At 36.9% G+C, this 15,460-nt stretch overlaps 1 protein-coding gene across 22 annotated transcripts in view; it reads left to right on the top strand.

Annotated features, from left to right (window-relative positions):
* Positions 1-15,460, top strand: part of LOC118155298 (uncharacterized) — a 409,919-nt gene that overhangs the window by 101,604 nt on the left and 292,855 nt on the right. For 21 of the 22 annotated variants that reach the window (XR_013526816.1, XR_013526819.1, XR_013526821.1 and 18 more), the window contains one exon: positions 2,154-2,257. The gene's annotated coding sequence lies outside the window, so the exon portion shown is untranslated. Of the gene's footprint in view, positions 1-2,153; positions 2,258-4,793; position 15,460 lie in introns of those variants that run through there. The other variant, XR_013526828.1, reaches the window with a different exon arrangement.

The following is a 15,460-nucleotide window of genomic DNA, read 5'->3' as shown; positions in this document are numbered from 1 at the left end:
TCTGGGAGTCTCCCTTATATTACTTCTATTTTAACCTTATAATGGTATTTAATATTTTCTCTCTTTCCTCAGCTAGATTTTGAACTCCTTGGAGGTAAGAGGAAGATTTCATAATTTTGGGTGTCCTCGGTAACCAAATACTATTTTCCATATATTACCTCCTTGACAATACTGGCTCATGAATTGTTAAAACACTTTTAAAAGCATTCACAAGAGCTCCTTCCAGAGCATAGATTTCACTGCCATTGCCTTTTCACTCTCCATTTTCTCAAACATTAGGTGCATTGTCTAATAACAGACTTCAGAGAGGTATTTTATTTCTCAAAGAAACAAGAAACTCTCAGGGAGAGAGAATGGAAGTTTTTTTTTTTCTTTAGGGAAAGATAAAACAGAGGGACTTTGGAAACCTTTATTTTTGAGCCCTCAGTTTATTTGTAAACTTAAGGTAATAGATAAACATATTTTCCTGATAGAGTTGCGATAAATGGTCAGTGAGGAAATGTATGCAAAGCATGTAACAGTGCCTTGTACACAGTGAGTCATAGTAGAGGTTGGCCGTTATCATTTTGAGCATTCACTATGGACGTGATAGTTTGAAGGAATTTCATAGAAAAAAATCCACTTGGAGTATATTGAATTGGTTTATCTATTCTTTTTAAAAATAATAATAAACACTTATATGTTGTTATTATTTCTATGCTTAAGTAGTGTTCTAGGTTCAAACTCATTTGAACCTTTAAATGCCCCAGTTAAGTACATGCCATATTATCTTCATTTCACAGATGAAGCCAATAACACATAACAAATTATCCAGTCACACAGCTAATAAGTGGTAGAGCTGGAGTTTGAACCCATGTGCTTTGGTTATAGAGTCCATGCACTTAGCCATTATAAAATAGAGGGCATCTTCTAGAAACATCTATTCAAAGTCTAATTTGTGCTGAACACTGAGGTTAGAGAGAAGAATAAATACAGTCTGCTTTACTGGCTTTCACAGACTAAGGTGGGAGATAGACAAGCTAGTACACAATTACTGAATAATACATTAGGAACTGTAATTAGGGTTATCTTATGTCCCAGTGTGCCTGAGATAGTCCTAGTTGATACCTGTCATTCAGCATAATTATTAATAGTGTTTTATTTGACATTCAGCAGTGTGTTGATTTAGAAGATGGATTACATAGTCTCTGTTAATTCCACTAAGGGATGCATGAGGTGTTCTCGCAGCTCAAAATGGGAAGGACTGACTTCCTGGAGTAGGGCTTCACCTGACTGAGTCTTATAAGATGAGAAGCAGTTTTTGACAGATAGGCAAGGGATATTTGAAGTAGAAGGACGGGGCATAGGAGTGTGAGAGTACTGGGTGTGTTTAGAAAAAAGCAAGTGGATTGGGACTGCTATATGATCAGGTGATTGTAAAACCTGGATGCACATTAGAATCACGTGGGGAGTTTTAAAAAAAACTCCATGGCCAGGATGCACCAATTAAACCAATCTCAAGAGCTGATTGTTAAAGTTCTCCAGGAGATTGCAATAGGGTTTGATAACATCCGAGGTAGAGAGCCCTTGAGAGACCGCAAGTATATAACGGTAGATGGGAGCGGGGAAGTAAGCACAGATCCGCTCGTGGAGGAATATCGTCCCGATCAGTGGTGCTTCAAGTCCTCCGTGAATAAAGTTTCTGGTTTTCTGCAGAGCTTCAGTCTGGTGGGTGCAGGTGTCTTGAAGCCCTTTCACTACTGGCTCTTTTCTGTCAGGGCAGCAACATGAGTGGAAGACAAGCTGTGTATAGTAGCTTATACCTTATATTCACAACCCTCTAAAAGTGAGTGTTACGGCCTAATTCGGCTGGTAAAGGGTCTTTCCATGGCCCAGAAAATCTTTTAGCAGTGCTAAGACTGCCAAATATTATTAGACAATGTGAGGTAGAACATACTTTTATGTATAAGGATGGGCATGAGAATACCTTTGAACAATTATTTGAAAAAGTACATATATATGGACATATATATCTCCATAGGTTTCTGAAGAAAATTGAAGTTATTTTTTCCTATCTCTTGATTTCAGATGGAACATGTCATTATCAGGACTGATTTAGTGTATAAAAGTGAACTTAGAAGGGCAAATAATGATGTCCACACTTTACCTTGCAGAAAGAAAATCTGCCTTGCAACAAGTTTATGGATAGTATGGAGTTCCCCTGCCGTGAATATGTGAACACTCTGTTCTTCCGGATGGCACTTGGAATGACGTGGAGGTAACCTCGATTGAGCAAGCAGGTTTTACAGAGCCAGGGCAAGGGAACCCCTCATTTTGAGCTCCATGCGGTACAGGCTTATACCTGGTTCTCTGGCTTTACCCTTGTCAGTGTGTCTTCAGAGCTACGTGGAGTCCTCATGGCCACCTGCAGCCTGCCTCCCTCATTTCTGGAGCTGTTTTGTGTACCTGAGACCCTGGAATTCCCAATCTCAATAGTCCTAAGCCTGCTTCTAGTACTAACAGAGTCCCCTTCCTTTGGTATTTTCTCTTGGAAAGAACCAATCATGAGGTCTGTGGATACACCAGTGGGCTTGATGGGTGGTTCAGGGGTGGTGGGTGGGGATGGAGCTTGGATGTGCGTGATCCACGTGCATAGACTGTCTTAATTGGCTCACACGTGTGCAAGTCCTTTCATTGTGTGGGATAGAGCTGGGGTGGAAAGAGAAGGAAGAGCTGTTTTTTTCCCCATGATACTATGTCCTGGCACAGAACTCCAAGTCCTCTTACAATAATAAATTTGAATCTAGGCTTCCAGATTCAAATTCCAGATTATGAAGGCACTTCTTTCTAGGTTACAAGAGATAACTTATGATATTTATTTAAATGTTGTCAGGTGTTTTATGCAATTAAAATATTTAGGAATAGGCATTTTCAGTGGGACTCTTGATCTGGACTTTTCAAAAGTTAGAGACAAGCCTAAAGACAAGTCACAAAAATGGTCTATAGAGAAATTTGAGTCACCCGCTTTGCAAGGAAGGTAAAAAACTTGCACCTGAGAGGAGGGTAAAAAACCATGTACTTGCTTGTTTCGAATTAGCTGAATCTCATTCTTCCAATATTCTATATAACATTAAATTAAACGATTCATCCAACTATTGTCCCAGCACTGGATGTAGGTGAGAAAACTCTCTGTCAAAATCTGTGACTAGATCAGACCCCTCTATTGCAGAACCAGAAGGAGACCTTGTTGGTATCTTGAGACTTGCTGGTGGATATTGTAAGGGGTGAAATCAATATTAATTGGGTACCTCCCAAGTGTTAGGCACTGTATTAACCACTTTGCTTTTGTTATCTTTCTATTCCTTGCAAAGCAGGAATTATTATTCAAATGTTAAAAATGTAGAAACCTTTTTCTGGGTTATTAAACAACTTGTTCAGGTCCTGCAACAAATAACAGGATTTGTTTTATTGATTCCTAACCGGGCTCAGCTTCTTCTAGAGGCCATGCTTTTTCCTAACTGATTCCTTTCCATAGCGTGGGAAAAGTCCTCCAAGACAAAATTACAAGCAAAGTCATTTTTACTAAGAAGTTGAGTTTGACTTTTTGAAAATGACTTTTATTTTCTTCCTCACAGTTCAACCCCCAACCCCCACCCAGCTGTCTCTCTTCCTCCTTTGTCTTTTGAGTAAATCACTCTAATTATTAACTTGTAAATGAAGCTCTAAATAAGCTATTTAAGTTTATTCCTATTCGATGGGACAACAGATTAGAAATCCACTGCCCCCTGGGGTGGGAACGTGTTAGATTTCCATGCTAATGCCTCATGCATGTTTTATGCCTTAGATTAGTAGCTAATGCGGTCATCGATCATCTCGTGTCATATAAGCTACAAACCTGCTGCTTTGAGCTAATTCTTCTAAAAACTTGTTTCCAAATCAGCATTCAAAGTCCAGACCAAGGTTTCTGGTTTGGAAAAGAGGTTATATTTGCTTTCGGTGAGGGGTCAAAAACATTTTTCTACCTATTTATCCTCTTTGTAGATAATAAACAGTGTAATATATTATCGGAATAAGTTAAGTTTGAGAACCTGCCAAAGCAAAAATGTTTCCTAAAATCTAGACCTGAAAGCACCTTTATAACCTATAAAGTTTATTTCTGTGCTACTTATAAGTAAAAAAATTAAAGGTTTATAATTTAAAAGTCTATTCAATTTATATTTGAGTTGCTTAAGCATTTATCTTATTAAGCAGGAAATTGAGAGCATTTTTCCTTCAAGTTGCATAGCTCTGCCATTAGAGAGGTCAAGTTCAAGTTCTGCTTCAACCACTTAGTAACTGTGTGACCTTAAACAAAACTTTTTGTCCTTTGTGAGTCTCAATTTCTTTATTGAGAAATAAGCCAGCTGGATTATTAATAAACCAGCTACAACTTAGTTTATTGGAAACATGAGGCACATGATAATGATTTCCTCATAGGGTGGTTATCAGGGTCAACGGAGGCAATGAATTTAATGTATTTACTAAGTGCCAGATATATGTGACTAACTATCTGGCACTTAGAAAATACAAATGTGTATTTACTTACTAAATGCTAATGTAAACAGTTGTGATTATTTGAATCTTCCATGTAGAAAATCATCTTGGCTAAAATACGATAAATAAAAATGTAACCGATGAAATGAGGGTATTAGTATCTTATATCTTCTCTTTCCTGATAAGTGGTAGAAACCAGCCACAACTCAGTCCTAGGCACTGGAAAGCTGGTGGTAAGATATATGTTTACTCTTCAAGAAGGATCCTTTTAATCTTTTTAGAATCTGAGTCAACCCTATAGCTAAGTGAATAGTAGAGGAAGAAGTAAAGGACATTGAACAATGGCAGCTTCGAGGGGAGCCATCTCAATACCGGGCAGGAAAACATTCCCTACAGCCTAGAAAGAGCAAGTTCACAGTGAGATTGACACAGCTGGTCATGAAGAGGTATGCTACCACCGTTAAGAGAAAAAGCTGAAAGCTGACTGATGCCAATGCTCTTCCTTGTTCTCTTGATGTCCTCCTCTTTTTATGCATACTTCTCTGAAAACTTCCACATTAATATATTCCTAAATGGACAGGGATAGCATTTTTGTAAAGAATTTCTGGGGGAATTTCTCCAGGAGCAATCATGAGGGAGACAGCACTGCTCTGGTGCTGGCCGAGTGCTAGATCTGTGGGGCCCTCAGGTTGGCTGGCAGCTCTCTTGGTTGCAGCTACATCACAAGAACCTGGGGAGTGTTAGGCAGCCATATGAGGCTCTGAGTGATTCTCTGGCTGCCAATAACCTCATGAGTTTCAGGCTCAAGAACAGAAGTTTTGGTGATCAGGTAATATTTAATTCAACAAGAAAGTCCCAGAAGTATAAGTGGAACCAGTTATGACAGGTTGAGAAGGTTGGGCAGTCTGGGTTGGACAATCATGTCTTCAAGTGTTTGCTGGAAAATTTCTTATATAATCTTGTTTTTTGTTTATTTAATTTTCAAGGGAATTGGGTTGAAGCTGTCACTAAATCTGCAAACTTATTGCAGAATTCAGTTAGTTTTGCTCTTTTTGTTGTGATCCTTTGCAGTATATTTTAAATTATAACAGGATCTTTAAAGACAATTACAGGGTAGTTTCCTGACAGGATACCTGCAGTTTTCCTGATCCCTTTTATTTCTATATGCAGAGTAACTTTAGACATATAAATATGTGTATGTTTGTTAGGCTCTCCTCTTTTAAGTAGAGCTCAGATATATAATTTTATAATTCATTGAGAACAATTTTGTTTAGATAATTTGTCTTCCCTGTTGAATGTGAGATTAGGATTTTTTGTTAACAAATCAAAACACCTTTCACATTTAGCTTAAGCATTACCCAGGCTCTTAGTGTAATGAAGAGAACATGATACATGCTTAGCACATTGACAACTGAACAAGCTTGAACTTCAGTAAAGAAACATACAGGTATTAAGCTAAAGAAGAAAGTTTTCAGAGACTCAAGATGGTAGTGGGCTTACTACGTCATAGAGGTAAAGTAAATGTTCTAGGTATGTTATCAAAAATGAATCGGAATAAAACTATGGTTGCAACAGTTTTCAGGAGAAAATACAGGAACTGAAAATTGCTTTCTGTATTAAAGGATAGAATAATAGTGTGGAAGAATGTCATAGAGTGCAGGCTCTGGAGACAGACACCTGGATGCAAATCCTGAGATTGCTCTTTTGATCTATGGGATCCTGGGCAAATAGCTTAGCTTCGTCTCTGTAAAAGAGGCATAACAATAATATCTGCCTCAGTGGGGTGTTGGTAGGATTTGAAGAAGTAGCTCACATGAATGTCTTGGCCAAGAGTAAACACGTAATAATGAGGACCATTATTATTACTACCACAAATTATTCAGGAGCATCATAAACCTTTTACTAGAACATCTTGAGAAGACTTGAATGTTCTTCTTGGGTTTCTGATTTTTGAAATCTGATTTCTTAGAGATGCCAGAGACAGAAGATGAAGTCAAAGGTAACAGTCTCTGTAGTGCCCTGTGATTATGTGTTAGATTTCCAGCTGGGCTCCAGATCCTGTACTGATGTTCTTTCTCTTTTCCCTTACTGTGCTGTTCCGCATCCTGGTGACTTTGCTCGGCTAAACCAGTTGCTTTAGTGGCATAGCCAGAACTGTGAGATTCGTCCTGCTTCCCCATTTCTTACCAGATTCTGAAAATGATAAAGATAGCATGATATCAAATCTGAGGATACCATTGCTCTGAGAGGAAGAGCTAATGCCTGGATAAGCAAGCAAGGAATCAGAGGTCACAACTAAACTGAAAGATAAAATTTGCTAAGTTAGATACATAGTTTATTTTTTGAATTTTAATATAAATGATATTCAGGCAAGGCTTGGACAGAGTTGACTCAATCTAGATAATTTTCTTCAAGGTCAGAATGAGACTGAAATATGACCTGGTTCCTATTACATTCTGCACCACAGCTGACTATTGCTGTGCATGCAGGATTTGGTCTAAATTCCTCAAGTCCCTAGATCTAAAATGATGTTCACTAACATGGGAAGACTAAGCAGCTATCTAGACTCACTCACTAGGCAAATGGCTTACTGGTAAATACTAATCTTGAAGTGCATGTGTTATAAATTAAGCCATGATTTTATCTTCATTATTTAATATAAGCAGACTATAAAGACATTCATATTCTCATTGTGCTATGCATTTCATGGATTTGCTCATGGCTTACAAAAAGTCAGAAGTAACATTTAATCAGAAATGCTAAGGTTCTTTGGTCTACCAGAGACAAAGGCAAGGGAGGGTAGAATCTAAGTACTATTTCTAATAGTCAGCTCATATTTGAAATATTGTTCTTTAGGTTTGGTGCCACAACTTAAAGTTGTTAATGACAAACAATTGTAGTTAGGGGAGAGCAATCAGATGTGGTAAGAATGGGAAGTATGTAATAATAAAAAATGTTGAGGCCGTCTGCGGTGGTTCAAGCCTGTAATCCCAGCACTTTGGGAAGCCGAGGCAGGTGGATCACGAGGTCCAGATATCAAGACCATCCTGGTCAACATGGTGAAACCCTGTCTCTTCTAAAAATACAAAAACATAGCTGGGCATGGTGGCGCGTGCCTGTAATCACAGCTACTCAGGAGGCTGAGGCAGGAGAATTGCCTGAACCCAGGAGGCGGAAGTTGCGGTGAGCCGAGATCGCGCCATTGCACTCCAGCCTGGGTAACAAGAGTGAAACTCCATCTCAAAAAGAAAATGTTGAAAGAACTGGTGTTTGGTTTGTAAAAGAAGGTGCGAAGGAATGTGGTCGTTCTTTTCATATACTTGAAGGTATGTTATGAATAGAGGCATTTGATTTATTCTGAGCTGCTCTAAAGTTGATCTAGGACCAAGAGATGTGAATATCAGTTATACAGATTCAGTAGAGGAAGGACTTGCAGAACAGGAGATGTTAAAAAATGCCGTGGGTAGCCTAGAGAGAAAATGAGCATCGCTCTTCATAACTGCTTAAGCAGAGACTGTCTAACCACAGATACTCAAAGACCGTCAGGTATGATGGGTAAGCACTGGAAATCTCCCACTAGCGTGGATGCTCTTCCATGCTCTGTCTCTGCCTGTTACTAGCTAGGAGATCACAGAAAAGTTATCCTAGGACTCTTTGTCTCAGCATCTGCTTCATAAATCCTCGTGGATGTTCATGGGTGTAAAGTAACACATAGTAAGAACACAGCAAGTGTTAGCATTCATATGATTGTTTTCTAGAAATGCCATAGAGAGGATTTCTGTGAAAAGTAAAAGGTTTGGTTTTTCTATTTTAAGAGTTTTGCTACAATGACTTGTAATGATACAATCAAACTCTGTTAATATTATGCGTAGACCATGGAGCTTATAAAACACCGTATATCTCCAAAGAGGGACAATATGATATATTTCACTTTACCATAAATAAAACCCAAGTACAAATGGAGACATATAAAGTGAAAGGGATGGGCATGTATTTTGTAAGGCTGTACATTGAAAGCCATTCTTAAGAGACTGGTTTAAGCGTTAATTTTGGCAATTTATATTGCCCCTTCTATCTATGAGTTATAGTGTACATAAACAGCATAAGGTATTTTATGTTAATTCTTGAGAGCGCTTTTTAAAATTTTATGTGAGTAAACCGGGCGTATTGTTAACAATATAATTTGGGTTAAATTTAGCTCCTAATAAATTGTGAATGGTTTATTATTATTCACTGGAATACATTTACTCTACTAATGCAGTATTGCAGCTTTTTTATTATATGTTAATAGTTTAACAACCAAAGTTAACTGCTATTAATAAAATGGTGCAACTAATAGATTTCATTTGTAGTATTCTATGGTTTTCTTCAACAATTTATTAGTAAAGTTGAAAAATGTGATGTGAGAAAAAGACTACTGAATGAAAGCAATTATTAGACTCAATATAGAAGATGGAAAATTGAATTGCTCTCAGCTAAAGCAAAGCAAGGTGTGGCACATTCCTGGTACATTGCTCTACAACAGCTTATGCATACTGGTTGGTCAAACAGTTCTACCGATGGCTTCATTCCCTTAAATTAGAATTCTTATTCTAGCTGTGTATATACAGGTAAACTCAGCACAGGATTGATATTTGTTTGGTAAATTAAGAAAAAAAGTATATGAATACTGTATTCTTCTCTTTGTTTGCTAGTGTAGTAGATGATTTTTCTCCTACAGATAATTTATACTAGCTTTCTACTTTATTTTGTCTACGTAGAAGTGGATAGTATGATCATAATATATAACAGTAGAAATGTGGGGGCTTTTAAATTTTTCCAAACATGAGTTGGGTGTTCCTAAGCAATGAGTACCCCTATTAAAAATAACTGAGATAAATCTAGAGTCCAGTTTTCAAGTCAAAAAGTGTAATGAAATAATTAGAGTAGAGGAAATAAAACTTCATGAAAATAAGTACAAGGTTTTAGGGGATTTACTCGACAGTACACTCAATGTCAGTCAATAATGTGATTAGACTTCCAAGAACTTAAACACAGGGCCAAGACTCCTGCAGTACCCAGCACTAGTCAACAACCAGGAGTATTGGGTCATATTAGAGACAATGCACTTTATGAAAATGCACATAACATTCTAAATCTAAATCCAGGAGTCAAAAAATCTATTTTCTGCCAGAGGTCTTCATTGTCTTTACAGCTGCATGAGGACTCTTCTGCTGTGCATTTCTTCCCATCAAAACTTGCCTGACCTACTTTTTTTCTTCCAGGATTCTCCTAGGAAAGTGGCTAATTACCTGGATTAATTACAACCAAAGAGCTGGTGGCTTATAACTTGCCATATCAAAATCACATTTCTACTTCAATAGCATTCACTTACCCATAGCTTTCCCCCTCAAGTATATATAATGTTGGTGAGTTCTCACATTAGATGAGAAACAATGGGTGAGATATGAGGGCATGTTTCTTCCTGCCATTCACATAATGTGAACACTAGAAAGTTTACATTCTTTTGTTAATTATTTAATCACAAACATTTATTAAGCCCCTACTATTTACAAGTCATTCTGAAAGCCTCTAGATGGAATACAGAGATGAATGACACAGATCCCTTGCGGATATTACAGTTTAGTAAGATAGATAATAACAAATACATGACTAATAATAGTATGAGGCTTAATGGGATAAGGACCATAGAAGAAGAGGGTAGGGAAAAAAGTAGCATGGACTTTAAGAGAAAGGGATCTCTTGGAGATTCCTTCATGGACAAAATAGCCTTTCATTTAAGTTTTAAAAGATGGATGGAACTTCTAATAGGGATATATGTGAAGGCTTGAAAGGGTTTTCTAGGTAGAACATCATGAACAAATGTAGGAAATGAGAGGAGTACAGAGAAGTCCTGTCACGGGGTACAGCTTGCGGTAAGGAGATAGAGGAAGATCAGTAACTTTTAAGTGACTTCTCCTGAAGTATTGAAGATTAACTTTGGTTTTTTTGTAGTGATTAGCTTAACCTGAACTGTTGTTGAATATCAACAGGCACTGTCCTTTGAACTGAGGATACATCCATAGTTGATATTTTTTGGAGCTCACTGTCTAGTAAGAGTTAAAGTATTTTGTTATTTACTATAAGGTGAAGAGAAAAATGTGCTGATGGAGGTGTGAACAAGCTGGTATTCCACCAAGAAGGCCCTCTTGCCCAACGGGTTTTCCTCTTTCTTCCAGATCATAAAAATTATCATAAAATGTTATCAGCATTATACAAGTATTTATAACTTTTGTCTGATTTAGCTGTGCTCCTAGACAAAATAATCTTAAGATTTTAAGTATATCTTCATCTTCATTGATATTACCATTATTTAATCTCTCTCTCCCTCCCTCGCCCCATTCCCCCTTCCCCTCTTTTTTTTGCTTCCACTAATGTTTACTGAGTGGATCCAATGTGCTAGGTACTGCAATGGAGGCTGATTTAGTGATGCACGAGGCATAGTTCTTGGTTACTGATATCAGCCTAGATAAAGCTGATGAGTAACTATACTCAAGAGGGCACCAAATATATTTGGAGCAAGTCATTTATTCTCTTCAAGTAACAGAAGGTAGATTCCCATGCCTTTACAGTGTGCAGATAGTTTCTGTGAATGTGGACTCTTTAAAGTACCTATTAAACCCTCTTTGTGTCTTTAAGTTTAGCCTATCCCTGTACCTGCCAAAAACAAGGAAGATGATTAAAAGCAAAATTCCATTCCTCTTAGTTGGAGTGTTAGGCTTATTCTAAAATACAGCCACTTGATTTTCCCTCTAGTCTAACTCCATTTGTCCTCATATCCACTTATAAGCCATGTATAACGAAAACCCAGGCTTCTTTATAGAAGCTTTATTAGTAGTAGCTAAAACCTGGAAGCAACTCAGATATTCACCACAGGTCAACAGAATAACACATTGTGGTATATTTGTACAATGGAATACTATTCAGCAGTGCAAAGAACAAACTGTTGACATATACAACAATATGGATGATTTTTTAAAAGTTATGCTGAGTGAAAGAAGCCATATAAGTAAGAATACATACTATGATTTTGTTTATATAACTTAAAAAATGCCAACTAACCTGTAGTGATAGAAAACAGATTAATGATTGCTTGGTGGGAAGGCATATGGGGAGACTCAGGAAGGAAGGATTACAAAAGAACATGAGAAAACTTTGAAAAGGTGGATGTGTTCAATATCTTGAGTGTGTAGTGATACTCTCATTGGTATATACATGTATCAAAAGTTTATTGAATGTCAATTATGCTTCAACAAAGCTGCCAAAAACAAAACAAAAACAGGCTCCTATTGTAATTATTTGATCTCTGATTCTCTTAATAGACTCTAAGTAGCACGATAAGAGTGAATAGGACATCCTCATTCGATTATATATCCCCAGTAGATGGTCCAAGGTGGATATTCAGCAAATACTTGTCAAATGAATGAAGAAGTGGTTAAAATAAATTGCGATTCAGCTATATAGTTTCATCTTGCTTTGGTTCACATATTAAAATGCTGATCATGTCCGAATATATTCATTACCCATATTATTTCTCTTGTTGTAAAGTCAACTATAGTATAAATGTCCTTGAAGTCGATTTTTTTTAAAAGGCAACTTTATTCCCAATCTACAGTAAGCCCAAAGTGAACTATCAGTTTTAATAGAAATTTATATTAGAAGTTAAAGCCACAAAAGGTTAGTATATATCAATACTCAGCTAAACATGTTGCTTATAATATTTAGTATAAGTTAATTTCTAAAGGAATACTGTAGTGTATAATCCCGTTTGGATAAGTGAATTAATATTATAATAAAATCACTAGTAACTTCTTCTTTGCCAGATGTTTATGACTACAGATGACGTCCATCACATTAGTTCACTTTCCTTAGATTATGAGTATAGTTTCTGAACAGGGATGGGAAGCTAAAGTCTGGAGTCAATGTGCATCCTTTTTATTGCTTTCAAAGTCATCAATTTTAAATTCTGATTTTCTTTTTGGCTTAGAGGTTGTTAGTCATTTAGAAGTAACCTCTACAAAATTTTCAACTCTGAGGCATTTGAGAAATTATGAGGGAGTTAAACCTGGAGTCTGTCTTGGAAACTGGTCTATCATTTTCTTCCTAGTACCCCGAATGGCAACACCATTATGCATTAAAATGGTAAAAGCATACATTGCAGCAATCCCATAAACAGCCTTCTATATAAATGTAAACACAGAGGCCGAATTGCCTCAAATGTGGCAGCTCTTACTTTTTAACAGTGTTTTATATTTTCTATACTTACTCATTTCAATGACTCCCTACTGCAATACTCACTTTGCCTGCCAGCTTCCCTTGCCTTAAAATAGTTGTTTGAGCAGCTGTGAATGTTCTCGATGACAATTGCTTTTGTGATTTACTCAAAATCCTGACAATTTTTAGGTCTGGAAGAATAAAAAGCCTAAGATCTCTGGGGATTTCACTGTTCAAGATCATATTTAATCTTCCTGTACTGTCTTCCCTTAGTACTTTTCTGTTTCAGTACAATGCCACAGGAGTTGTAAAAGACACCCTCTCCCGTTTCCCCTCTTCTGCCAGGTATTATCTTGAAGCTCTGTTCTTTTATTTCATTTGGTGCCAATAACAAAAATTTTTTTGGCTGCATTCACCAAGAATAATAGATACTCGCTTGCAGGATATAATTTGTCCCCTAGCATTCATGTTCTAAGTTGCTATTAAAGTAAACTATCTGTTGAATATTTGAGGATTACTTTTTAAAATGTGGTCATTAGCACTGGTTCATCTTTGGTTGACAATAGGACACTGAGAAAATTAAGAAGAATTAGTTGGTCTCGGATCTTGAAAGTCTAAATTCATTATAAAGAAACTCCTATTTCATAGAGCTTGTCTGTATGGTTTTAAAACATTTTGACAAGAAAAATTACGTTGTCTAATTTTAAAAAGTCAACACTTTTCCACAGGCAAATTAATGAAAAAAAAGTGTGTTGAGACTTGATGAAAAGTCCACAGATATAAATGGGTATTAGACACTTGACATTAGCATAAAGACAAAAAAGGGATCCAAACCAGTCAAGTGTATATTTCCCCATTTGCATGATAATAAACATTTCTTGTATCTTTGTTTGTTTATATAGATTCCTTTTCCTTAGGAGATTTTTGCAAACCATTTAGGTTATTTCTCAGTTAACTCCTATAAAAATATAATTGACACTAGGTATAGTTGCTCTAAAAAATTGGAAAGATAATATCTACAATTTGTCTAAACGGTTTACATATTTTGTTTTGCTACCAGCTTCCCTCCCCCAAAACCTGTTGAGTTTGTATCATAATGGCTCTCATTTTACAGATGAGAAAGTAAGAAAACTGAAGCTTGGAAAGTTTTTAAAAATTTCCCAATGACTCATGCTTAATAACTGGAAATCCAGACTGAATTCAGGTTTATCCAGTCTAGCCACAATATCCCTGAGATGTGCCAAACTTCCCTTAGGATGCTGTGGAAGGAGAAGATAGTGTGTTTCCTCTCCAGATTGGATGTCTGCCCTAAAGCAAGCCATTAACCATTAGAACCAGTTTTCTAGTGAGTTTAAATATAGAATTGAACTGGGAGAGGCATTGTTAAGTTATTTTTGTGTTTTCAGGTTTAATTGTGAACAAAAAGTAACCTAGGATTGTTTTAATCTGTCTGGCTGCTACAAAAGACCAGAAACTGGTAGCTTATATACAACAAGATTTACTTATCAGAGTTATGGAGGTGGGAAGTTCAAGATATCTGGTGAAGGCCTACATCCTGTTTCGTAGACGGCTGTCTTTTTTTGCCATGTCTTCATGAGACAGAAGAGTAAGAGGAGCTCTTTGGAGTCTCCTTTATGAGGGCACTAATTTCATTGTGAGGGCTTTTCCCTCATGTCCTAATCACCTCCTGAAAGCCCTACCTCCTAATAGTATCACCTTGGTAGTTAGGATTTCAATGTATGAATTTTGGTGGGGACACTAATAGGCAGTCTGAAGCAGGCATCTTCTGAAAATTTTTACTTAGGCTCATATTTGAAGATGATGGTCACTAGGCTTTAGGGCCCAGAGGGTAAGGGGTGATTTAACATTTTTCCTCAGGTGATTCTCGTGGGATTTATTGGGTTAGATGTCTTCTAAGAGATCATATAACCTTGTGATTTTTCTAGTATGAGTTGAGGATTCCAGGAGTAGTTCTCATCTCCTCATTTTACACCCTCTGCACCATTTCTCAAAGTCAGAAAAGCATTCCTTAATGTGGGGTGCTTCCTGTTATTCAGATGAAGAAATTGCTGGGAAGGTCACATTTTGTTAGAGAGGTAGCGTGGTGTCTGAAAGATCACACTAAGCTAAAATTCAGAAGTGTTTCTTTCACCATCACAAAATGACTTTATTTTATTCATTCTTTTATATCTATTACTTTCACAAATCTGAAGAATAAAGGACACTCAACATTTTTTTTTCTGTAAAATTGGCATTTGACCTACTGCTACCAACACTGATTCAACAAACTTTATTGTCAGCTAGTCTGCCAAAAACAAACAACAACAAAATCAGATACCGTACTAGATGCTTTGGATACCTAGGCGAGCAAACCAAATTCAGCTCTTGTCAGGACAAGATACTATAATCCAATGAAGCAAATGGACCAATGAGAGAATCTGGGAATATAGACTTACCATTAAGTGAAATCTGCTTGTCAAGTGTTGGCCTTGTGGAAGAGACTACTAATTGTTCACTAATATTTCTTTTCCTCATCATCCATGTAAGAGAATTTGAAGCTGTATGCAGAAAACATCAGCTGACTTTTTTTTTTTTTGGCAGTGAAGCGTGGTCATGTGAGTTCTGATAAACAGGATAAATATGGAAATACATGTGGCAGTTTCTAGATAACTGATGCATATCCTTTGTCTCTTGT

The sequence above is a fragment of the Callithrix jacchus genome, chromosome 1 (genome assembly GCF_049354715.1).
Source record: "Callithrix jacchus isolate 240 chromosome 1, calJac240_pri, whole genome shotgun sequence".
Lineage (NCBI taxonomy): Eukaryota > Metazoa > Chordata > Mammalia > Primates > Cebidae > Callithrix > Callithrix jacchus.
This window is presented reverse-complemented; position numbering and strand designations above follow the sequence as displayed.